Source organism: Diceros bicornis, chromosome 10 (assembly GCF_020826845.1).
Source record: "Diceros bicornis minor isolate mBicDic1 chromosome 10, mDicBic1.mat.cur, whole genome shotgun sequence".
Lineage (NCBI taxonomy): Eukaryota > Metazoa > Chordata > Mammalia > Perissodactyla > Rhinocerotidae > Diceros > Diceros bicornis.
In genome coordinates, this window is record NC_080749.1 from 12451142 (window position 1) to 12477432 (window position 26291).

At 43.4% G+C, this 26291-nt stretch overlaps 1 protein-coding gene across 8 annotated transcripts in view; it reads right to left on the minus strand.

Moving 5' to 3' along the window:
- Positions 1-25002, minus strand: part of RALB (RAS like proto-oncogene B) — a 42366-nt gene extending 17364 nt beyond the window's left edge. The window contains exons 1-3 of one of the 8 annotated variants that reach the window (XM_058548803.1): positions 24864-25002; positions 18636-18744; positions 10624-10676 (exon numbers count right to left, since the gene is read on the minus strand). The gene's annotated coding sequence lies outside the window, so the exon portion shown is untranslated. Of the gene's footprint in view, positions 1-8897; positions 8988-10623; positions 10677-18609; positions 18745-22668; positions 22762-24863 lie in introns of those variants that run through there. The other 7 variants (XM_058548801.1, XM_058548802.1, XM_058548804.1 and 4 more) reach the window with 7 other exon arrangements.
- Between the last annotated feature and the right edge of the window lie 1289 nt (positions 25003-26291).

Sequence of the window (26291 nt, forward strand, 5' to 3'; positions counted from 1 at the left end):
GACTACGGAGGTGATCTGAAAAGAGATAAGTAAATGTGTTCTTTATAATAAGTACCCCTTCATGACATATGACAGCGTTAAAAGAAGGAGAAGTAAATTATTTACTCCAAGTGTATTTAAAGTGATGAAGTAAAATGAGTTAAACTTTTCTAAAATAACAAAATCAGTTTAACGTCATCAGAAGTGAGATAAAATGAGTAGAGCGCCCCTGGAATTGAGTCGATAAAGTATTCCGAATAAGTAAATTTAACAGATACCTGGAACTTATTCTAACCCAACTGCCAATTTTTATTTTAACCAGTTTGTATGGAAAAATGTATTTCACACATGCCAGAGTAAGGAAAAAGGAGGGGGCAAGGCTGCCTTGTGGGCCCGAGTCTGGCTCTGCCCTTTGTGAGTCATGTGACCTAGAACCAGTTAGTCAATTTCTCCAAGCCAGTTTTCCTATCTGCACGAACAAGTAAACCACCTACCTTGCAGGATTTTTCTGAGGACTCAATGCGATAGCATGTGTGAAAGATCTAAGCACAGGGCCTGGCACACAGTAGGAACTTGATAAAGGTCAGTTTCCTTCCTATCAAATTTTAAGAGGATTTTTTTTTTCCAATGACAACTTGACAGGCTCCTATTTCCAATACTGCTGACAAAGTAACTTGAAAACACCCCCAGGAGAAAAATAAATAAATACACACAACACACACACAAATCACTGGGCAAAATAAAACAACACTGTCCTAAACCAGTGGTTCCTGTCGTTGGCTGCACAATGGAATCACCTGGGGAGCTTTATAAACATCCTGATGCCTGGGCCCCACCCCAGAGACTCTGATGGAATTGGGTTGGGGATGCAGCCTGGGCATGGGCTAGGCTTCTAAAGCTTCCCAGGTGCTTACAGTGTACATCCAAGGTGGATGCAAAGCTGAGCTCAAAAGAAGGCGAGAAATCCCCACGCTAGGGTGGAAAAAACCAGGGCAGTAAGAGCTGACATTCCTGCAGTTCTGGACGGCTGCTGTTCTTGGTAACTTAGGATTTAACAAACACACAGGGCCAGGAGAACAGACGCCCAAGCCAAGTGGGAGTTAGAACTGGGGCCTCTTCCCAATTGAGAATTGAGAAGCCAAGACCCTTGGAGGAGCACATCTTCAGGTAAAGAATGGACTAGAAAATATGTGTCCACCAACAGAGGACGATGACAAGGAAGCTTGTCTGCCTGCGCCCTGGCTGTAGGGAAGTGTATCTTGAAAATCTGTAACCACGGCATTCTTCCAAAGCCAAGAAATTAACATTAAAAGGAGTCCCCAGCCAGTCACAGCGAGGCAGAGCACTAAACACAATATCTCTGGGGACAACATGCAGTTTAGACTGCTCAGGACTCCCACAGCTAAAGCCCACAGACAAGAGCTCACAGCTCCAACCTACGAAACACCTAAGAAGATCATCATATGCGAGAGTCAGCGTCCATTACACGTAGGGCTTTTCAGGCAGCTATTAGAAAAAGTATTAGTTGATCATTTTTAAAAACAAAATCAAAATGTGAGAAAAATGACATCAAAAGATCGGGAGTTGAACAAGAATGACCCTGTGAATGTTTAAAATATTTTTTAATTATTTAAAATGAAAAGTAATAAAACTGTAGGGGAGGGAAAACTACTGTTTTTTCTCTACCCATCTTTGGTTCATTGGCTGGGGCCCTAAAAATAAGACTGAAAAAGAAAGATGAAGAAGAGAAAAACAACAGAAGCTTATTAACGAGTGCATCTCACATACACACAGAAGTCAGTGATGAATAACTCAAAGCGGGTGGTTAGAACTTGGGCTTATATAGCTTCTTAACAAAAGAACAATAAATTTTGTAGAGAAGTGACAAGACAAAGGAAAGGGACTTTGAGCTTCTGGGGCAGCACATTGTGAGAAGGTAAATTTATGGGTAAACTAATGGAAGATAAGGGTTGTTTTAGCAAGATCTGCTGTTTGGATTCCTTTGGTTCCCTGGGCTGACAAGTGTCTGGCGTTGTCTCCAGTGATCAAGAACCGTCCTGCCCTTCCTGGTATAGAAGGGAGGGCAGAGAGTTTTTCTTGTGTCTGCTTTTTCTCAATTGCCTTCAGCTCAAAATAGTCCTTATGTCAGAGTGGCATATTTTGGGGCGGCATACTCTGAACCCTTTCAATGCTCAATAGAAAATTTAGCAAATACACAAAAACTGTCTTTAAAATAGAAAAAAAAAATCACCTATGATCCTACCACCCAGAGATGTTCACTATTAACAGTGTATTTCCAGCCAGTATTTTAATCTATATATTCCTATATTTAAAACCTATTTGAGATATTTACGTAGTTTTGCATGTTATTTTTCACATATTATACCTATCTATCTTCTTAAACAGAGTAGACTGAACATAATTAAACTTTTTCTTGATGATTTAAGGATCATCACCACCACGGAGATCAGTGATACGAACGGCCTTGGGCTGCTGAGTGGACGGACTCCCATCTCTGCCTGCTCTCCCCCTCTACACTGGACCATCAGTTTACGTGCCTATGCCAAGCTTTCTTTCCACTCCCCCTTCTCTAATTATGTGCTTTTTAATAAGTGTTCTAAGCAATTAACTAGGTAATTAAGCACATTTGAATTGTGACTAAAATAGAATAAATGGGATAAGGAGCCGGCCTCCCCAGAAGGCTTCAGTTTAGGAAGGTGAAAGTGCTTTTGGCCTAATTTCTGGTCCACACTGTTTCCCACAGAGCTGAGGTTTGAGCATGAGGTTGAAACCTCCAGACCATCAATCTGTCACACAATTCCCCTGAGGCAGCCTTGCTTCTATGAATTATTACAGTTGTATGAAAATGGAGAAATAATTTTCCAGGGCGGGGGAGCTTTCAAACACATGTAGAAATATCTAATTCCGAGCTATTATTTTCAAAAAACAAAGTCAATTCCTCTAGAAGAAACCATAATAAATAAATTGGAAGACTATTCAACAAACCCACAGATATTTTGCTTAAATATCTATGCTCAAAGCTCAAAAACTGAAATAACCATGGTGGATATTTCCAATCCACATAACTGCTTCCATCAACTCGACTGGATGAAGGGAAAGACAGGGGAAAGGCAGAAGGGCCAGCCAAGTGCTCACCCCCGAACCACTCCCGGAAACTGGAAATGCCGACCTCTAGAATCCTGTTATTGGAGAAGATAAACCCCTACTTGTTTAAGCCACTGTTACTCTATTTATTGTTGTTGTTTTTACTTGTACTGAAAGCAACATAAGAACTGAGATTTGAAGGAGTTCACTAGTTAAAGAGAGGAGGAGAAATATCAGGAAGGAAAAAAAAACAGCAAGGCTTAGGAAGTTGGTGTAGATGATTTAATGTTTATAATAGATATGCCTAGCCAATAAATGTGTTCTTCAAAAATAACATATATAACAATAAATTTGTTCTTAAAAAAAAGTTTTCCTCAACATTTTATTATGAAGAGTTTTAAACTTTCAGAAAAGTAGAAAGAACTGCACGGTGAACCCACACACCCACCACCTGGATTCTACAGTTAGCATGTTGCTGCATTTGCTTTATCACAAACCCAGTCATCTGGCATTCCTCTACCTACCCATCAAGCCATCTTATTTTTTGATGCATTTCCATGTAAGCTGTAGACATCCATATATTCATTCTTAACTTCAGCATAGACATCCATTTTTTACAAAGCAATTATACCTCCCCCACTGCCTTTGCTAACAATTTCAGAACTCGCTCTAAAGGTCTTGCAAACCTCCTAATCTCTTCAATGAACTATTGGGTTCACAGCCAACACATGAAAGCCACAACACAGACCTTCCAACAAGGGGAATTTGGGCCCATAACACCAAGTCCTGGCATGGCTCTCTCCTCAGAGTCAGAAGCCTTTTACAGGGGACTTGAGAAACACACCAACAGACGTCTCTACCTACTGACAGGCACGCTCTGTAGTTTCATTTTTGAAACTAAAACATTTAAGCACTACTTTGTGCCAAACTAAGGTCTCTGCCCTTAGGAAACTCAGTCTCCTAACGAAAGATATATAAATCAAGCATTTTAAGACAATTTGTCACATGCTATGACCCAGATGGCACAAGGTATAATGGAAAGCATAATGAACCTTGGGAAAAGAGAATCAGGAAAGGCTTCCAAGTTGAATAAGAGTTCACTCAGCAGATGGGGGTGAGAGAGGGGAGCTTTCCCGCATAACAGAGAGCACGTGCAAAGCGACAACGGCGTGAAACATCACAGTGGGTCCAGGTATCACATGATATTGAAGCAAAACGTATGGGTGGGGAAATGACTGGGTGATGTGTCCCAAAAGACAGACATGTTCATCTACAAATGGGCCTAAAATGCCGTCTCAAGAAACTTACCCTAGAGAAAATGAGGAGCCACTGCAGGGTGAGTCCTCCAGCCCAACTTAGCGTATAAAGCATTGGACCAACAAGAATAAACATACCCTCTAGTACAGAAAAACAAGACACTCCAAACTGAGAAAGCTTCATTTAGATGGCATGGCAGGGAGGCAGGGGAGCTGGGAAATGGTTTTTCTATGTAATGTGCTATGATACATTAATATTAGATAATGGCTCTCTACCACTTAGAATTAATTCAAATATCAGAACACATATTCATTTGAGAAGTAAAATTTTGACAGCAAATCACATCACAGTATAGAAACCATGCAAACGTGTGTTAGAAGGAAGGAGGTGGCTTCTATTGAACCTCAGTCCCATAGGCTAATAACGTCATTAGTCCTTCGTTAAGCCAGGAGAAAATGAGTTGGTAGGTAGAATCCAAATGCCACCTTGTCTGTATCATAGGGTTGTCATGAAAATCAAATGACAATCTGAAAATGCAGAGGAAAACTTACTCCTCCAGTCCCCCTCATAAAATTCAAGTGTCCCGGGGGCCAGCCCCATGACCTAGTGATTAAAGTTCCGTGCACTCTGCTTCGGCAGCCTGGGTTCTTGGGTTCAGATCCCAGGGAACAGACCTACACCACTTGTTGGCCATGCTGTGGCAGCAACTCACATACAAAGTAGAGGAAGACTGGTATGGATGTTAGCTCAGGGCTAATCTTCCTCAAGCAAAAATAAATAAATAAATTCAAGTGTCCTGGTAATATGGTACACAAAAGCACATGGAAAACCATCAAAGTCTATACACATGCAAAGAACTGCATTTAGCACCTTTTCTCCAGATAGTATGATTTGAAGGTAACCAATAGGATATTACTAATAGGCCATAATCATAATATTTGAGTCTCCCAAAATATCATTCATATTTTTAATCCTTTGATTAACAAACAAAAAGGAAAGCAATCCTAAATCTGGGATAATTTAAGCACCAAAATAATTATGGACAGTAATGAAACCAGACCAGTGAAATATTAGGAATCCATGAACCCATACCTACAATAAATATTAAATAAACAAGGGAGAAGGGAAGGCTCTTGCTTACCATAGAACGCCAAGGCAGACTGATAAATTTACAGGATGTGCCTGACTTCGAAAATCAAAATTTTGCAATGATCTTTACTGTAAGATTGGTTCGGGCAAGAATCATCAATAGATGCTAAATCTAAAGGAGAGATATGGATGAGAAACAGGGTAAGTGCACGGTCTTCCAGTGTCTTCACAGATTACTTGTGATTCAGAATCTGCATTTTTACAAGGGCACCATGCCAAGTGTCAAGGCAAATCCCAATTTTCATACCACTTACTGTTATAGTCCATATTAGGAACAACCCGATCTAAATTAGGGTCATGAAGGACCCTCCCCCAAAAAACTGTGCTCTCAAATACGAAGTAACACAGGAAACAGATGGATTGCAGGGGTTGTAAATGCTGAATAATGAAAAAGTAAACTGCAGTGACACCATCTATTAGTAGGCGTCATTTCCACTAGTATTGAAAACAACATGGAATCTCCTTATTTCTTAGCATCCAACACCAAATTATTACATGACAAAATAAACTATGGGACTGTATATGTGAGTATGCCAGTGCATGTAAGAATGACATGACATGTTGACAGCACCTCCCTTCCTGCGCTGAATCCCTACATCACTGTCATTTTAATGACACAACACAATCCTGTGGTCATCTGTGAACAGTCTCTCATATGCACTCCTTGGGTGGAGAGGCAGTGTGTTATTCACATGCGTGTCTCCTGGACCTACAACTCTGACCCACAGTGTATTAGAGACCTAGAAATGCCCAGAGAATGAATAAAGGAACAAATGAATGAATGAAGGGTTTTAAGAAATAAAAATGAGAAATAAAAAAAAGAAATAAAAATGAGGACACATTTTAAACAATCTTCCATCCCATGCCACATTTCTCATCAATGTTCCATTAAGGAAATGTTGTCTCCTGAGTGTTCTAGTGTGAATATTGACTCTAGAAGGTAAACCATTAAAGTAACAGCCATCCCCAGAGGTTCTTTTTGTGGTTTAATAATAAATGCTGTTAGCTACAAAATCAATCATAATTTTAAAATACACATGCGCGCACACACACATATGCTCAGGAGCCAATTTGAAGAGACTGGTCAAAGATGGACAATTAAAGGTCAATAAAGATAAATACAATGGATTGAAATACATCAAATTTGTTCACAACGATACTAAAAAAGCACCTTACTGGTCACCTTTGGAGGACTAGTGAAACAACTCATTATTTTAAAAATTGGTAAATAAAGGGAAAGAATTAAGTTTATCTTGCTGGGCTGGCCTGTGGCGTAGTGGTTAAGTTCGCACGCTTTGCTTCGGCAGCCTGGGGTTTGCAGGTTCAGATCCTGGGCGCGGACCTACGCGCCGCTTATCAAGCCATGCTGTGGCAGCATCCCATATACAGTAGTGGAAGATGGGCACGGATGTTAACCCAGGGCCAATCTTTCTCAGCAAAAAAAGGAGGATTAGCAACAGATGTTAGCTCATGGCTAACCTTCCTCACAAAAAACAAAAGTGTATTTTGCTTCTCCCATATAAACTGTACCAACAGGTGACCAAATAATAGTGAAGCAAAGTTTCCCTTTACAAAATATTCTAACAAATCAAGGAATGATAGAATTTGGGCTATTATCATTTTTCAACTTCTCATGAATTAAGAAATCTAGGGGCCGGCCCGGTGGCACAAGCAGTTAGTGCACGCTCTCCACTTCAGCAGCCCGGGGTTCCCAGGTTCAGATCCCAGGCGCACACCGATGCACTGCTTGGTAAGCTATGCTATGGCGGCATCCCATATAAAGTAGAGGAAGATGGGCACCGATGTTAGCTCAGGGCGACTCTTCCTCAAGAAAAAAAAAGGGGGGAGGATTGGCATTGGATGTTAGCTCAGGGCTAGTCCTCCTCACAAAGAAAAAAAAAAAAGGAAATCTAGGCACTGAGCATCAACGGCTGCTAACATTACAAAAGACAAGAGAAGCTGACATTATAAGCATCTTGAAAAAAACACATAACCATCAATGATGTAGTCTTGCCAAAAAAAAAGCTTCTAAATCTAACTAGCAATTTACCAGAGATACACTAGACAGAGGAATATGTTGAACATCACCACAAAGACACACCATCAGCAATGTATAAACTGTAGGAAGCTCAATGGAATAAGCCACCCAGTTTCTTCAACAAATAGATTACAAGAAAAAAGACAGAATGAGAGGAAACGTATAAATTATGAGACATAAGAGAAATATCAACTGATTGAAACATACAGACCTTATTTGAATCATAATTTGAACAAACACACACATGAGAAAATTGAGGAAATCTGAACCTTGACTAGATATGATAATACTAAGGAATTATTCTAAGAAAAAAAAATTTCAGGGGCCGGCCCGGTGGCATAGTGGTTAAGTTTGCGCACTCTGCTTCGGTGGCCGGGGGTTCGCAGGTTCAGATCCCAAGCACAGACCGAGGCACTGCTCCTCAGCCCACGCTGTGGCGGCATCCCATATACAAAATAGAGGAAGATAGGCACAGATGTTAGCTCAGGGCTAATCTTCCTCAGCAAAAAGAGAAGGATTGGCAACGGATGTTAGCCCAGAGCCAATCTTCCTCACAAAAAAAAAAAAATTTCAAGTGACTTCATTTAACCTCATTACAAACGAGGTGATTTGCTTCAAAGTTACCAAGGGGGAAGAAAATGAGTAGGAATATAGATGAAATAAGATTAGCCATAATTGATGGTTGCTGAAGCCAACTGATGGGTACAAGGTAGTTTCTTATACTATTCTCTGTACTTTTGTATATGTTTGAAATTTTCCACACTAAAAAGTTATTAAAAACAATGAAGACAAAAATATAGGTGCCTGAGTCCTACTCCCCTAGAGATTTCAATTTAGGAGCACGGAGTCCTGGCACCTATGTTCTTAGGATGTCCAGATGATTCCAATTCACACCTAGATTGAAAACCATTCCATTAGACTTTAAGCTCTTTGAGTACAGATTCTGTATTTTGTTGACCACTATCTCACCCATTACCTATCACAAAAAACATACCTAAAATATTAATTAAATGAATTAACTAAGGTTGGAGCCATCTTCTCACCTTAATTCTATAAGAAGTGGAATACTCATTTGGACGGAACCATGAATCTAACTTCAAATGGAATTCTTATTCTCTAATAACTACCAATTGACAGTCTCAGAGTCAACATTACCACTTTTGTTTTGGCAAGGGCCATGGTACATTGCTATCCTAAGAAAACTGATTCACTTTTCATAATATGATTCAAAATTATTTTTGTGGGTTTTCTAGTATCTAGATGGAGATGACGAAATATCATGGCTCAACTCTCTGCTGTTGTCCCTAGAGACAATCTCTTTATTTTTCATTAAGCCCATCAAGTGAATGGTCTTCCTCTTCATATTTACCTCCTAACTAGAGACCCTTATTCATCATATAGTCTTCTATTTATCCTCTGTTCTTCAAGTTCAAGTACAATCATTTCCATATCTTCATTCTACAGTTTTAAACTCTTCAGAAATAGAGAAGTCTAAGGAAATGAGAAAGAAATTTTTTAAAAGACTGTCTTGGAAAAGCATAGAATTTTACCAAAGAGAGGACAAAATAATGAAGATTTAAAACAATATGCTCCCTTCAAGTAATGAAATAAATTAAAAGAAACAAAAAAAGTGATTTTGATTTGAGAATGCATTCTTGGATTTTCACAATTTAGAACAGAACAGAAACTCTAGAAACCAGGAAACAGATTTTTAAATACTTTATCAAATTCCATGAATATCTAAATTTTAATTTTTACTAAATCAGGTTTGGAAGATTGTTAGTACATTTGTAGCAACTTTTTGCAATCCTAGCTTAAATAATCCATAAAAACAAATAGATAAGCCATGTTACATCTGAGTTCCAACTGAAATGCTTATTTTCGATGGACACACTCACAGGAATAAACGTTAGTTTAGTTTCTTGAGGACGGTCCAGTTACCAATCTTTACATTGAGTAAAAAAGTGCTAATTGCTCCATCTTCTTTCAAAAAAATCCAGAAATTCAATTCAGGACAATTTTTTAAAGATTAGCTTAAACACTCCAAATCTTTCACATTATGTGGCGGGAGAAAGTATCTATGGCACGATTCCATATCTCCAGATTTAATGTCATCGAATCACACTTACATCACCCCCGTAAAAGAACAGGCATATACTTTCATATACTATTTCATTTCTTGCCATAAATCACTAAAACTTCTCTGAAGTCCTCCCAACTCTCCTCCAAAATAAAAAAGCAAAGGACTACTGAAAGCAATAACAGCACATTAAGAACAATAACAGGCCCTTTTGGCAAAAGTACATCTAGTAAAAACGAGTTTTAAAAAGATTTCACTAAATAACAAATTACATATTTTTCCAAATATGTAATTTAAGGTACCGTCTGCCTAGCATCCCTTTTCTAGAAACTGCTCCCCTCCACCATCCTCATGGTTGTTACAGGAGATGGGTTAGGATGAGGGAGATAAGACATGCCAAGGTAGTATGCGGCCCCACCTCCCAGGAGAACCTTACTGATCCTAAGGAGGGCACTGGACCCGAGCTACGGTATGGGTCGGAGACGGAGAGGGCTGGGTCCCCGATGGCAACAGCTGGGGTGGGAGCCCCAAGCAGAAGTGAGAGAGTAGCAGGACATCTGTGGCTCTTTAGACAGCGCACTGCCCCTTCCAAAAGGAAGGGCAGCTCCTCGGCACCAGCTGATTGCTGGGATTCAGGAATGTCAGACTTCTGATTTTTTAGGAGATGCTAGAAATTTGGATTTCTATGTGAAATCTCCCTTTTTAAATGTTAATAACTAAATCAATTTTTAAAAGCACTGTGAGCAAACAAAGCATGTCTGCAGGCCACTCATCTTTACAAATTGACAGCTATGTTTTTTGCCAAGTAGTAAAAGCTGATCCACAGCAAGGAAGACACATGGAGAGAAACACCATGCGAGTCTTGGCAGCCTGCGGGGTGCTGGTTCCAGCTGCTCCCGAGTCCCGGCTGCATCCGCGGCCCCTTCCTCGGCTCGGTTTTTCATTTCTCCCCTGAGCAGTGACACCCGCTGGTATCCTCCCAGTAAACCCCCCTCTGTGGTGTGTGCTTGGTTACCTTAGGTTCCTGTCACTTCCAACCAAGGGAGTCCCAACTGACCGCACAGATGGCTTTGAAAGGACACATACAATTCACGTCCCAGGAATCAGACCAAGGCAGGGCCAGGAGGAAAAACACAAGGACATAAAAATACGTCATTCTGAGGGAATAAAGCATGAACTCTACATATAGCAACTCCAGCTGAAGGTGCTTCCAGGGAATTCAAATATTCTGCCCCCTGGTATGGTTAGGACTTGTCCACAATGAAAGAAACTCTAATAGACAGTAGCTTAAGCAAAAAAGTTATTTATTGGCTCATATATCCCCATGTCCAGGAATAAAGCTTGCTGAAGGGGCTCAAATGAAGTCTCCAGAACCCAGTTTTTCCCTCCTCATCCCTAGTCTCCACCTCTCCAACCTCATCTTCCCCACCACTGCCCCTCCCAACCCCAAGCCACTTCACAGTCAACATTCACAAACCTAATTCCTTCTCCTGAGGGTCTCAACTTCAGGGTCACTTCTTCAGAAAGGCCTGCCTAGACCTCGGCACCTCCAGCAGGCCCCTCTCCAACGGCCTCCATCTCGGCCCTCGCTTCTTTCTCTGCGCTGACCACACCTTGCAATCCCTTCTTTTTCTACTTCCTGACTTTTCGCTTATTTCTTCCACTACAATTAAAGCTCCATAAGGGGCCGGTCCGGTGGCTTAGCGGTTAAGTGCGCGTGCTCCGCTACTGGCGGCCCGGGTTTGGATCCCGGGCGCGCACCAACGCACCGCTTCTCCGGCCATGCTGAGGCCGCGTCCCACATACAGCAACTAGAAGGATGTGCAACTATGACATACAACTATCTACTGGGGCTTTGGGGAAAAAAAAAAGGAGGAGGATTGGCAATAGATGTTAGCTCAGAGCCGGTCTTCCTCAGCAAAAAGAGGAGGATTAGCACGGATGTTAGCTCAGGGCTGATCTTCCTCACAAAAAAAAAAAAAAAAAAGCTCCATGAGGCAGGCACCAGGTCTGCCTTTTTCCCTCTTGTATCCTTGTATTGTAGGAATATTTCCCTATATTATCATATATAAATCATGTAGCAACCTCAATAACATGAATTTTACCCAAACTACAGTCATCATAAAATCTAGTAGACTGTAAATTTAACACTTGGGTTCATCCATATCTTATTTCCATTACTTACAGTCAAAAGCCTAAAAACTTTAAGCCACTATTTCCTTATTTCAAAAGCAAAGTTCGACAAATGGATAAGATTAATTTATATTTTCTAAGCTTTGTGAATTTGTCACTAAACAATCTGAATCTCTTAAAATTGTTAAGTATTTATTTGAACTTATATGAGGTTATTGTTATTAGTCATGACACAGGCCCTTAAAACACAGATTACCAGACCATCAAGCAAAGTAAGTTTATTTATTAAGAAGTCTCAGAGTAAACAAAAAACTGTAGCATTCGTGGTTTGGTATTTCAATAAAATATGCAAAGTCCCTACGGTTATACCAGAGATGTTCTTTAAAAATTAGAGCAACCTGGTTTTTATAAGAATCTCCTCATTTCACCCACTGATTTAAATAAAGATCTCTGAGAGGATTTATGATCATTTGGTTATTATTCAAGGGGCAGGGACATTTCTGACTGACCATCTCTGATGTGACTTCTCATTCTCAGAAAGGAGCATAGGCCCTCGAGGAGGACAGCAAACTGGAATGGCCAGGTGACAGGAATAACATGCAAGAGGCTCTGAGCACCTCAGCACCAGGTCCTGCAGGTCACCGGCGAAGACTCTATCAGTTAGCTAACAATCTCTCAACAGACACACGCTCCCTAGGGCTGCTGCTGAACCTCTGTTAAATCCTCCTATTAAAGGAAGATACTCAGGTTTGACTTCTCTATTTGGTAAATCTGTATTTTCTTATTGCTTTTCATTAGATGGGGCATTCCAGTAGCGACAGTCCTGGCAAGAAAAAGCTCAAGTCGTCACAGTTCTCCGAGTTTCTCTTTGTATACAGTTGGCCTTTCCTACACACCCTCACTCAAAGGGGGAAACTCAATTTTCCCTTCCCTTGTGCAGCTGCTATTGTCATTAGCACCAGGGAAGAGGATATTTTCACATTCTCATACGTGTATGACTCAGTTTCCATGTCTACAAAATTAAGGAAGTTGAATTAAATGATCTAAGTTCCTTTCCAATTTTTTGCTGGTTTTTTCTGAAGTCAGAGCTGCAAAACAACTTAAATTAGCCCTCTTGTGCGCCTAAGGAAATTTGTTTTAGGTATTTCTGTTCCCTGATGAACATCTTTATCTGTTCCCCCCCCCAACAAAAAAATTAAATTAACAAAAACAAACTAAATGATCTAAAAAAAAACACAGAAAGCTCTGAAGTCGCTCACCATAAGCACCCTGCCTCTGGTTTATACCTCTAGCACATTATTCCTTCTGCCAGGACTGCCCTTCCTCCTGATGAAGGCTCACCTGTAATTTAACCCTCACCTTCAATGTTTCCTCTACCACCTTCCTAGATTGCCCCCAACACACACCTGACCCTCCCAGTCTAAGTGGGCCCCCATGCCTGTCAATACTGGCCCCTGCTGCACTGAGGTAAACCGGTAAATTCCTCCTAGGTGAGGTCTCTCTCCCACCACACTGAGACTTGCCCAATCATCTTTGTGTGCCCAGCGTGCCTGGTACTTAGGAGATGCTCAATATCTGGTGGATCAAAAACCGAGTTCTCGGGGCCAGCCCAGTGATGTAGTGGTTAAGTCTGCGCACTCTGCTTCGGTGGCCTGGGGTTCACAGGTTCAGATCCCGGGTGCGGACATATGCACCACTTATCAAGTCACGCTGTGGCAGGTGTCCCACATATAAAGTGGAGGAAGATGGGCATGGATGTTAGCCCAGGGCCAATCTTCCGCAACAAAAAGAAGAGGACTGGCAACAGATGTTAGCTCAGGGCTAGTCTTCCTCACCAAAAAAAAAAAAGAATACAACCCAGGTTCTCCATTTGGGTTGGGAGGACTCAAGAGAACGAGTGGTAACTGGTGAACTTTGAAAAGTTAATTCACATATCTGATGATGTTCCTGAACTACAAAGCAACAAGAAATGCTACGAAGTAATTTGCAAGCTCTCATTTTTTTTTTTATGTATATAGTTATTTCTGAAAGAAAGTCCCCTCCCACCATAACTCCACCCCCAATGGCATCTGGGGATTTCACCGGCCTTAGAGAGATCTACCAATTTACACAGACTCCAGTTCCTTCTACCTGCAAAGGTAGCCTTGGAGACATCAGAGCTACTTCATCTCTTAATGGCTGAAGGCCAAATTTTGGAACTAACATACATGTCCCTGTTCTGAATTACTTGTCCAAATAAAACTGTGTTTAGAGATGTACTCCTACTATTTCTATTTCCACAGCATCTACTAGTATATCGCACACACTCAAACAGATCTTGTATAACTTGCAAGGTCACTTAACTAGCCCACGGCAGGGCTGAGACTGGGAGTCCAGCAGTCTGCCTTCAGAGTCCACACTCTGAGCTGCTACACTTGGCTGCTCCATCTGTGGATTTGAGTGGTGAAGACCTTCAAATATGGTGTGAAATACTGAAATCTATATCAGTGACAGAATTATGGGTCAGACAGCTCATTAAATAGAGAGAAATGCATAGGCAACTACAGCACGAGTCCTAAAACAAAGACCTGGGAGGAAATGTACAACAAAAGCAGTTATTATCCACCCAAAAGAATTGAAAGCAGGGACTTGAATAGATATTTGCACACCCATGTTCATAGCAGCATTATTCACAACAGTCAAAAGGTGGAAGCAACCCAAGTATCCACTGATGGATGAATGGATACACGAAATGTGGTACATCCACACAAGGGAATATTATTCAGCCTTAAAAAGGAATGAAATTCTGATTTAATCTACAACAGGAATGAACTTTGAAGACATTAGGCTAAGTGAAATAAGCCAGACACAAAAGGACAAATACTATATGATCCCACTCATATGAGGTACCTGAAATAAGTCAAATTCATAGAAATGAAAAGTAGAATGGTTGTTGCCAGGAGCTGGGGGAGGTAGAGGACAGGGAGTTAGTGTTCAACGGGCACAGAGTTTCAGAATGGGATAATAAAAAAAGTTTTGGAGATGGATAGTGGTGATGATTGCACAACAATGTGAATGTACTTAATACCACTGAACTTTACACTTAAAAATGGTTAAAGTGGTAAATTTTATGTTATGTATATTTTACCAAAACTTTTTTAAAAAGTAGTTATATACCAACTACAGTGTGGGACAGGAGAAAAAACATTCCACTTGAAGTTTGGGGTCAGCCGTCAGGAAGCGAATGACCTTGGTTAAGTTACTTATCTTGGCCTCGGTCTGATCCACAAAATACACAGGACATCCATATCCTCAAGGCTACTATGAAGATTAAATGAGAAAACATTGTAATACCTGGCTCTGAGTAAGTACTTAACTGCTTTTTGAATATCACTCTGCTACTCTAGAAAGTCTTGAGATAGAAATTGGGCTGGGAGGCAAACCCAAGCTAAGGCAGGATGAGCTGCCAGTCCTTCAAGATGGAAGAAAGAAGGTAAGGGATCTCTTTCTTCGCTCAGACTCCGTCCCCCACAGCTGAGGTGACACCTGTCCCGAGCACCACATCAGGAAGGAAGAGAACTGGCTTCTGGACCTGGTTCAGAAGTCACTTCATCCCACTGGGCCTCAATTCTCCACCCGAAGAACAGGGCCAGTATTTGCCCAGCCTCTCTCACAGGGTAACTGGGGAGGAACAAATGGGAACATATGTACCAAAGGCTCTGAGAGCGTCAGAGAGCATTTGCAATACAGAAACAGGGGTAGCAGTGTTATCACCATCAACAGAGGCCCTGTAGACCCTTCTTTCTTCTCCATCACCCAAAAAGACATGCCACTCGCCTTCAGAGCTATTACCAACGGGCACTTCAGGAGCCGCCCTAACTCTCCCCCGCAGCTCCTGAGCTTCCTCTAACAGAAAGGGTCTTGCATTCTCTCCTCTGCTGTGTCAGGGTATGAAGCCTTAGGGAACCAGCATCAGGAAGCTGCCACCTCCCTAGCCAAGATTTGGGCACTACAGCACTTGAACAGGATCCACCCCTCCCGGAGAGGGCGGCATGCTGCCGGACATTGCTCACCGAGTCACCCCCAGAAGTGCAGGCATCCCCACTCTTCCCTCAGTACTAGGCCTCTCACCCCAGCAGAACCGCCTCCATCCCCTGAAATGACTAATCCCATCCCCACCCCACCCCCAAGCCCTGGAGAACACCAGCAAACTCTTCAAGACACTCCACTTCTTCTAAGAAGGTTCCTCTACCTTCTGGCTTCCCCTAAGACCCAGGGGTACCCTGGGGGCACCACATTTTTACTCATGCCATACCTCAAGGCCAGGAGGAGATAAGCGTCCTTCCTCCCCTCCCACTGTCACTTCCAATTTAGTACTTCCCTCAGTCCAATAATCTCCTCCTTCCTCTTGCAAAAGCCCTGTATCTTTAAGGCTTGGGTAATACCCTTTCCCCTACCTTGCTGCTATCATCTACGGACCTCCTCATCACTTCCTTCATTTATTGATGGTATTTCCTTCTGGTTCACAGACTTCCTTTCTATCCCAACTTCTGTCATGCTCCTCAGTGACTTCTATGTTCATATGGATGATCTATCCAAGAGCTTGGCCTCTCTCAAGTCCTTGACCTTCTCTTCTCCAAAAACTTTTTCCTTCATTCTACCTAACCCTGCTATAGTCATACCTTGAACTTCCTCGTCATCAGAAACAGTTATCTCCTCTAGCCTTCCAGCCTCTTCCTCCATCCTTCTAGTTCACTTGCTCAAACACCTTCCTACTGCAATGCTCTGCCTTCTGACACTTGCAAGCACAGGCCTTAAGCATTTTCTCTCTGTGCACCAACCCCCTCTGGGCTCCACTTCCTCCTTCACCTACTTAGTTCCCACAGGCCCACATTATAAAAGCCCTCTTGCAAGTGCAGTCACCTCCCTTGCTCCTTTCACCACTCTTTTCAGCACCTGCACCTGGCAAGCAAATGTTGCTGGAGAGGGAAAGAAAATCATGCAAGCAGCTTTATGAAACATCACATTCAATGACCACAAACCAGGAATGGGCATTCACTCTACACTTCCTAGAAATCTCACTGTGATCCTCCCCACGCCCTCCCTTATGCTCACTCTCAACAGATGACCTTACCTCATTTCCCAAACAGAAGCCATCAAGCACAGACTCGCTCATTGCTCCTCCACCAAACCCACCAACCCACCAGCATCCACGGCCATCTCCTCCTTGAATCCAGCTACATGCAGAGCATGCTCCTGTTCTTAGCAGAGGCCAAGCCCCCCACACAGGCTTTGGACTCCACGCCACCCACACCCCCCTGCCCAAGAACGTCATTCCAAGAATGTTATTTGCTTTTTCCTGCATCATTAATCAGTCTTTACCTCTCTACAGAATCATCCCCAACAGCATACAGACATGTTCTATTTAATCTTCATCCTAAACACACACACCCCTTTGATCCCTATGTCTCTCTAGCTAGTGACACAATTTCTCTAGAGCCCCGGTTATCTACACCAGTGCTTCTCAAACTTTAATGTAGATACAAATTACCTAGGAATCTTGTTAAAATGCACATTCTGATTCAGTAGGTCTGGGTGGAGCCCAAGATTCTGTACAGCCAACCTACTCTCACATAATGCTCCTGGCTCAGGGTCCCCACTCTGAGTAGCAAGGCCCTGGCGTTCCTTCCCTCACTACTTCATTTATGAAATTATTCTCATCTGGCTTCCTCCCGCAGCATAACTCCATGGAAACTGGTCTTGTCAAGGTCACCAATAAACTCCATGTTGCAAATTCCAGTAAAAAGTTCTCTCTTTCTCCTCTCCCATGCCCTCCTCCTTTTAAAAACGAGCATGTAGCAACTGCGATAAAACGTTGCCTGGAAAGAAGGCCCCTAGCAGCCAACGCAAAGGGCCCTCCTGGCATCTCCCTCCAGATACGGTCCCCCCTGGCCTCCCAGCACCACATGCTCCCATGGTGCTTGTTGTTTCTCTGGCAGCTCTTTCTCCGTGGCATTTGCCAGCTCTTCCTCCTTCACCTGGCTTCTAAATGTTGGTCCTCCTCAGAGCTCAGTCTTACACCCTTCTCACCTCTACACTCACTCCCTCACCCATTCCAGCAGCTTTAGATGCAGCCAGGTCACTCTCTTGCCCTCCAGACTCAGATCCCTCTACCTAATTGCCACTTCTCCCCACCTGGGTGTCTTGCAAGACTCTCAAACTTAACATTCCCAAAACAGAACTCCTGATTTGCCCCCACTTAAAATCTGCTCCTTCTCCACTATTGCCCATCTAGCAGTTACTGAAGTAACTAGTCGTGGGGGCCGGCCCGGTGGCCCAAGCGGTTAAGTGCACGTGCTCCACTGCGGCGGCCCAGGGTTCGCCGGTTCGGATCCCGGGCGCGCACTGATGCACCGCTTGTCAGGCCATGCGCGTCCCATAAAAAGTAGAGGAAGATGGGCACGGATGTTAGCCCTGGGCCAGTCTTCCTCAGCAAAAAGAGGAGGATTGGCAGATGTTAACTCAGGGCCGATCTTCCTCACAAAAATAAAGTAACTAGTCGTATCCCAGTCATTACTAAAGCCAAATCCTGGGAGTCATCTTTGATTCCCCTTGCCTCTCTCTGGACTCAATTCATGACCAATTCTACCGATTCCATCTCCAAAATACATTTCAAATCCATCCGCCTCTTCCATCTCCTCTGCCTCACCCTAGTCCCAGCCACCAACCACCGAACAGCCACGACCTGCTGACTTCTCATTGCCACTTTTGCCGCTCTTCAATCTATTCTCCACACAGCCCCTACTGTGAATTTTCTAAAAACGCAAGTAAAGTGTGCTTAAAGCCCTTTACTGGCTCACCGTGAACAAAATCCAAACCCTCTACTCACCACGGCCTACAAGACCCTACACCGACCTTTCCCAGCCAGCTGTCTTCTCTCAGTTCCGTGAATATGCCAAGTGCTTTCCTAAGCAGGATCTCTTTCACATGCTCGCTTCTCTTCTTGTACTGCTTTTAGGAAGACCTGAAGCAAGAGGAAGCAAGGTATAGTGAAGAAACTGAAGAAACACCCTGTGGCTGCCTGGAGCAGAAAGAAAGACGTGGAGTCTGGTATGAGATGAAACCAGAGGAAAGTAGGGCCAGATGGTTTAAGACCCAGCAGCTTAGGGATTTTAGACTTTGTACTGAGAGCACTGGAAAGCCACTGAAGTGTTTCAAGCAAATGGGGGACATAATTAGACTTGCATGTTGAAAAGATCATTCTAGCTATCGAGTGGAAAAACAGAGAGGCCAAGAGCAGATACGGAAGATGCAGCAGGCCAGAGACAATGATGGCCTAAGGGGACAGCAGTAGACATGGGGAAGTGACTAGGTTTTAGAACTATTTGGGAGGCTGTGATACTGTAATTTATAAGAAATATATATTTGGTCATTCAGATGACCAAAATACATGTCTCATATATATTTGGTCTTTGTCTACAGTTTCTGGCTCACAGCTCCCAAAACCCTTGGAATTTCCTGAATGATACAAACAATGGGAGCATCTTTTGTTATAATATTTGGTCTCTCCTTCTCAGTTCCTTTTTCAGGAGCCATAGAGGTGAAAATGGTGTCTTGTTGAAGCCCCTTTCTGCTAAAACTGAGTTTATGCTAATGAGATGACTTTTGGAAAGCACCTAAGGATGGGGGCTGGTTACCAGGGGAACCAACCTTGAACAGAGGATTGCACCTGATTTCTGGGGAAGGGAGAGGGGCTGGAGGGTGAATCAATCACCAAGGGCCACTGATTTAATCAATCGTGCTCATGTAATGAGGCCTCCATAAAAACCCAAAAGAAGGAGGTTCAGAGAGCTTCCAGGTTGGAGAACCAGACGCTTCCATATGCCACCGTGCTGGGCCACAAACTCCACAGGGACAGAAGCTCCTGTGCTCAGGACCTCGCCTGTGCATCTCTTCATCTGGCTGCTGATTCACATTCTTTAATACCCTTTGTAATAAATCGGTAGTCTAGTGAGTAGGCGGGTTTCCTGAGCTCTGTGAGCCGCTCCAGCAAATTAATGGAACCTAAGCAGGGGGTTGTGAGAACCTCTGATTTATAGCCAGTCAGTCAGAAGCACAGGTAACAATCTGGACTTGTGACTGGTATCTGAAATCCGAGGAGGGGGTAGTGGGAACCTCCAATCTGTAGCTGGTCAGTCAGAAGCACAAGTAACAACCTGGGCTTGCAACTGGCACGTGAAGTGGAGGGTAGTCTTGTGGGACTGAGCCCTTAACTAGGGGAATCTGATGCTGTCTCCAGGTAGATAGTGTCAGAATTGAGTTGAATTGTAGGACACCCAGCTGGCGTCAAAGAATTGCTTGGTGGTGTGGGGGAAATCCCCCCCAACACACCCCATATTGGAATTGGATGTAGAATCGTTTTAGAAGTTAAAAAATGGCAGAACTTACTGAATGAACAGATATAATTTGAGATTTTAAAAAAGGCTTAATGTGCAAGCATTCAGTAGAGTAGAGGTACTACGCTGGCTAAAATTCATTCCTAATAATAAGATCAGCTAATCCGCAACAAATGACTGACCACCAACCCCTTCCTGTTTTTATTGGTGGAGGGGTGTGGAAGGAAGGAGGGGGATGATGGGAGAGGTAGGATGAAAGAAAAGAAAGATGCTAGCTCATAAATTAGGGCAGCGAATGGGAAAAGGGCCAAAAACAGGAAGAAAGGAAATGCAAATTGTGCTGACTTTTCCTGTCTGCCTAATGGTGACTCTAACAACCTTCGACTGGATTCGGACGAACACAAGCGATTCTCAGAAGACTTCATTTTCTGAAGTTACAATTTAACACGACTTACGAAATCTCTTGTTATAAATATGCTTAATTCAAAGGATATTTGTTATATGAAAATATTAGAATCACAGAACTTTTAGAGATGGAAGGAAACTCAGAGGTCATTTAATCAGGCTTCAGGCTCAGAATTCCTAAACTTTTCCCTCCACCTATAGACACTTCGGAAAGATTTCATCTAGAAGCTAAAAGAATAAAGCCCTCCTATCCAGGTGCATAATTAAAATGTATTAGGGTTTCAAAAGAGAAATTAAGAATTGCTAGGCAAATAAATATTGTCCGAAGACTTAAAATAATTGCGAGAGAGGGCTAGGGTTTAGGTTCTCCAAGATTTTTTCAGCTACTTTGCCAGTGAGTTTTATTTTCAAAAATACACAGATGATTAACGCATAATTTTAAGCTGTTCATCAAGGAGACCATTTTGGCAATAATTTTCTACCAATTTGTTTTAGGGTTAAAAAAAAAAACTGAGCTGTTCCATTTGGTTTAGAGACCAGTGAGATTTAAATTTCTAATTTCCAAAGCTACTGCATATTTGGCTAATTAATTCTAGCATCTGACAATGAAGAACCAGAAGAAAGAACATAACGTTTCAAGTATAATATTAAAAGTTTCTAGAATAGCAAAAACTCCAGCTGCATTTTAATCTCCTACAGTATGTACTTTAGTAAGCATATAAAACAAAGATTTTCTCAATAATGTCCTGTCTAAACCTTAAAAAGGAGCTCCCCTCCGTAGTCCCCTCCCATACTGTACCAGGTTTGGTCTATGTGATGGTGGAAGTGACGGCATCTAGTCACTTCCAAGACTAGATACTAAGATACCACAGTTTCCATCTTGATCATCCTCTTTCTGTCTCTCTGTCTCTGTCTGTCTGTCTCTCAGATCACTTGCTCTGGGGACCAAGTTAGCTGCCATGTTGTTAAGAGTCGTATGGAGAGGCCCACATGGTAAGGAACTGAGGCCTCCAGCCAACAGCCATGTGAGTGAGCCATTTTGGAAGCAGATTCTCCAGGCCCAGTCAAGCCTTCTGAAGACCACAACCTCAGGAGAGACTCTGAGCCAGAAGCACCCAGCCAAGCTGATCCCAGATTCTCGAACTTCAGAAACGTGTGAGATAATAAATGTCTGTTGTTTTAAGATGCTAAGTTTGGGATAATTTATTACACAGCAGTGGAAAATTCATTCAAAAGACAAACAAATTTTAGAGGTAGCCAGCCACACAGGACCAAACTACTAAATTTTCTTCAACTCATGCCGTACACTAAGTAAAATTACATAGCTTGGAATATTTTAATTTGAATCAGATCTAACTTAATATTTTCTATGTAAATTTCCAATCTAGCGGGCCTAAAATATACTGTATATAAATTTCCCACAAAGCATTAACAAAAGCAACAACAATATACGGTCATGCATCGCATAATGACACTTCAGTCAACAACAAACCACATACAATGGTGGTCCGACAAGATTAGTACCATACAGCCTAGGCGTGTACAGTCTACACCATCTAGGTTTGCGTAAGTACACTCTATGATGTTCGCACGACAAAATCACCTAATGAAGCATTTCTCAGAACATATCCCCATCATTAAGTGACACATGATTGTGTTAGCAATTATCAATAGCACCTTTTTCTTCATTTAGATTTCAATTAAAAAAAAAGCAAAAACTCCCAAAAGAGTCTACAACCATAAGAGACAACACTCAGGAAAATTATAAGCAGTTACTTTTTTCAGAGCAACAAAAACTTGAAATTGAGAGCTGGCTGGCATTTTGTAGTTGCTGTAATAACCACGTATACCTTTCCTCTTTGACACTGAGCTTCCATATTCTCTTCAGCTCTCTTTCTGCTCTCACTCATCCAAAAATTCATATAGCTTCTTGCCTACTGGCCTACTTTTTGGAACATCTACGGATATGTACACATATACATGCCTATTTGTCTTCCTAGGTACCAAAAGAACAGAAGAGCTAAAGGAAACAGCTCATGGTCAAATCTCCAAGGCCAGATATTTATCTGGTATTGGTTAGATCAGCGAGTCTGTGCCAAGCAGACAGCCGATGCTCAATAAATGTCAATTTCTCTCTACCTCCTTACCCACTCCACTCTCCTCCACACGATTAGGGAAGAGTTCCATTTTCTCTGGTACTCCACTCTCTTTGATTCAGACACCCCAGCAATATGTATTCACTGAAAAAAAAAAAAAAATCCAAGTATCTTGCATATCTAACAGCAAGGGCTATTTGTTTAGAAGTCATCGGAGCCAAAGAAAAATGGGACTCTTGCATATCATCCTGAGAAAAATTACACTGGAAACCTCAGAAGAGTTCACCAAGATCTCTTTCAACACTGTAGTTTTGGTTTGTTATATTGTCTCCAAATTTAGCTTTCAAGAAAAGGTCTCCAATGATGTTTCTAACTTACATCAATTCCATGAGTGGATAAGAATTTAGTAACTGAATGCAAAGAGGTATTGTGGGAGTGGGTGATGTGGCACAAAGGATGATGTCAACTCTCTGGTTTAAAAATTTCCAGAGTCTCAAGCCATCTTCAGCCAAGGAAAGAACCTTGAAGAATTAACACAAGAATTGAGAACCTTTCCACTTCTTCCACCAAGACCCGTTTAGATCTCATTTAAGGCTCTAATTCTTGTTTTCCTATCTTTATGTGTCTAGGTCCCATATTCCCAAAAGGTATCTAGTAACTTATACCCCTACTTTTTTCCACACAAAATCCTGGGAAAGGTTCTACTCCTCGGGCACAGGGAAATCTTGCTGAGATCTCAGATAAGAGCATCTACTGTTTCCAATGGGAAATACCATGAATAGAAAAGGAAGGAAAGACCCAGATGTGGTCAGAAGAAAGCAAACTAGCTGACACGACTAAAACCACACACGAGGGATGTGTATCCCCAGCCTTATTCCCACCCCTACCTTCATCCCACCCCCACCACCACAAAGAACACCTTATACATTCCTTATTTCGCTTAATCCTAACAAGCAGGATACCCACTATCACCTTTTTACAGCTGTGGACTCTGCCGCACAGAGAGTTGAAAGGCCGTGCTCAAGATCACACCACTAATAATTTCAGAACCAGCATCAAACCCAGGTCTTCACAGTCTGCCCTCCTCCTCTTCCCAATAGTCAACACTACCTTTCACTGCCACCCCATTTTTCTGAGAACTTCAATATTCTAATTGTATTGCTTCAGGTTTAAGGAACATTGACTTTAACTGTTTCGAGCTTTGACATCCAAGAATCTTGTTGCTCTGCCTAGAACATGGGTCATTTACACATCTAAAAGATACACTAGCCCCTCTGATAATCAGTGCCCGCTATCCATCCCTAAAACTTAACAAAAAGAAGGAAGATTAGGAAACTAGGACAAAGCAGAAGGTTCACTGTTCTTCGAGGGTTGCAATAGAGTCACAGATAACTCTAATGAAGAAACAGCCAAGTCTCCACCATTGGCAGTCCTCAATCAGTCCACCAGACACAACTTCTCCCCAGAAGAGTCACCTGATAACAACATCCAAGTTCCAACGTTTCCAGTATTCACCCGAAAATTAGCACAGAAAGCACACTGCTCAAACAAACAGCCTGGGCGCAGCTCCGTCCGCCACTAGCAGTTCTGAACCAACCACGGATAACCTTATAGTACACCTACAAGAGGGCAAGAAGAGAGGTGCTGCAGCCTCGTCCAGACAAACAGTTCAAGTCCATGGTGCTCTCTATCAGACGCCACCTTCGGTGCCAGCCCCTATCAGTAAGGAACCGGGGGGCCGGGGAGTCAAAAAAACAACTTTACGCTCAGTTGCAAGGGAGCACAAAAACAAACAATTAGACCAAACAACTTTTGGAACACGGCCCCACTTCAGTCCAAGTGCAAGTTCTTAAGGTACTAATAAGTTTTGCAACACTTATGGCCCTGACCCTGCCCACAGCCGCAACTCAGGCACTAAGGAAGTGGACCATCCTCGGGCTGGAGGCCCAAAAGGGCAGGAAGTGGAAGCAGAGGCCATTTGTGGGAAAAGGAAAGGAGCGGCAAAAAGGGAGAGGCTGGGGCGCCGCCCCCACTTCCTCAGCCCCAAGCCAGTCTGGGAGGCCTGGAGGCTTTCTCCAGAGGACCGCCCGGAGCCGAGCGGGGCCACTGCCCCGGCGTCGCCTTCCCCCAGGCTCCGGGCGCGACGTGTCCGGCCGCCGGCCACAGCACAGGGCGGCGCACCTACTTCCCCAGCCCGCGCCCCACCCCGCCCGGAGGGGGCCCTGCCAGAGCGCGGACACGCTCACCTGGGACTTGTCCCGCGTCGCCTTGGCCGTCCGCACCAGGCCCGCGGCTCTTAAACCCGCCCCGCCCTCTCCTTCTCCTCCTCGCGGGGCCGGACCCCAGCCGTCCCCTGCCGATTTGTCATTGAGCAGCCCCGGCTCCCTTCCCACCCCACGAGCGCGCCCCCGGCGTCGCCTAGGCAACCCTGCCTCCCGGGAGCGCGCCCTCTCTTCCGTTCCCGCCCTCTCCCTGGAGGCCACGCCCATCGAGAGCCTATTGGCCAATCCGAAGCGGAGCTTCCAAGCCTCGGGAGGCCGTGGAGAAGGCTTCGCCAAGGAGAAGCCGTCTCACGCGGGAGGGGCGGGCTCGGCGCGCCTGCCCCACCCACCTCCACTTCCTTCTTCTTTTCCGCGGCCGGACAGGCTGCACGTGACCGCTGCTGCAGTGAAGGAGTTGGAGCGGGTCTGGGGACTCCCGGCTTGGGCGGGCGGAGGGCGTTCCCCTCCTGGATTTGGGTCAGGGCGAGGCCAAAGTAGTGGAAAGCAAAAGAGAGGAGCAGACCTGATCTAGAGAAACATAGGAAAATTACGATATAGTGCGCGGGTGTCGAAGGGTCCAGGCGGCTGTCGGGACGCCGGCCAGGGGCTCCTGAGGCGGGAGCTCCTCGTGCCGCCACGACTCGCTTGGCTAATGACATCCCATTAGCAGTAATGCAGTTACTTGACCAATGCCTAGCAATAACTTGACCCAGGTCACATACAAGGGCCAGAGTCCTAACCCCAGCGGTAGCCTTGAGGCAGGAAATGCAGTAGACAAGCTCATGGCCGACAGACAGGTTTTTCTCCCACAACCTGCCCCCGTCGTTGTCCTGCAAAGTCCGGGAACTTGTAATTTTCTATCCAAATAGAGCTTAACCTTGGGTTGATTTTCCTAACTAACCGCACCTTCCTAGAGCTGAATCTTCCCCCAACCCCTCACTCTGCCTCCGCAGGATTTGTGGCCCCGTTGACCCCTACACGCAACACTGTATCGCAATTAATTGTTTAAATGTCAGCCTCTATAATCTCTAGGGAAGGAAACTCTCTTGTTCAATTTGATATCCACAGTAGCAGCACCGTGTAATTAATTCCTTCGTTGTTGATAATTAAACATTAGGATACATGTGTATTATATGCGAGGCTTTGTGCCTTGATTAGATTGCTATGTATAATCAACTAACAGGTCCAGGCCCTCCACCACCAAGTGTATCAAAAAGCACAGAAGATTTACTTTAGTCTTAAGTAATAGGCTTAACAAAAAACTGTAACCAGAAGAATATCCTAGTAAATAGAAGAATGTCTTTTTCCTATGGAGTAATAATTAAGTGCACAGGTTTGCAATCAGCATAAGTTCAAAGGAGGGCTCTGCCATATAAGCAGCAGTTAATTAGGAAGTTACTTAGCCTCTGTGGG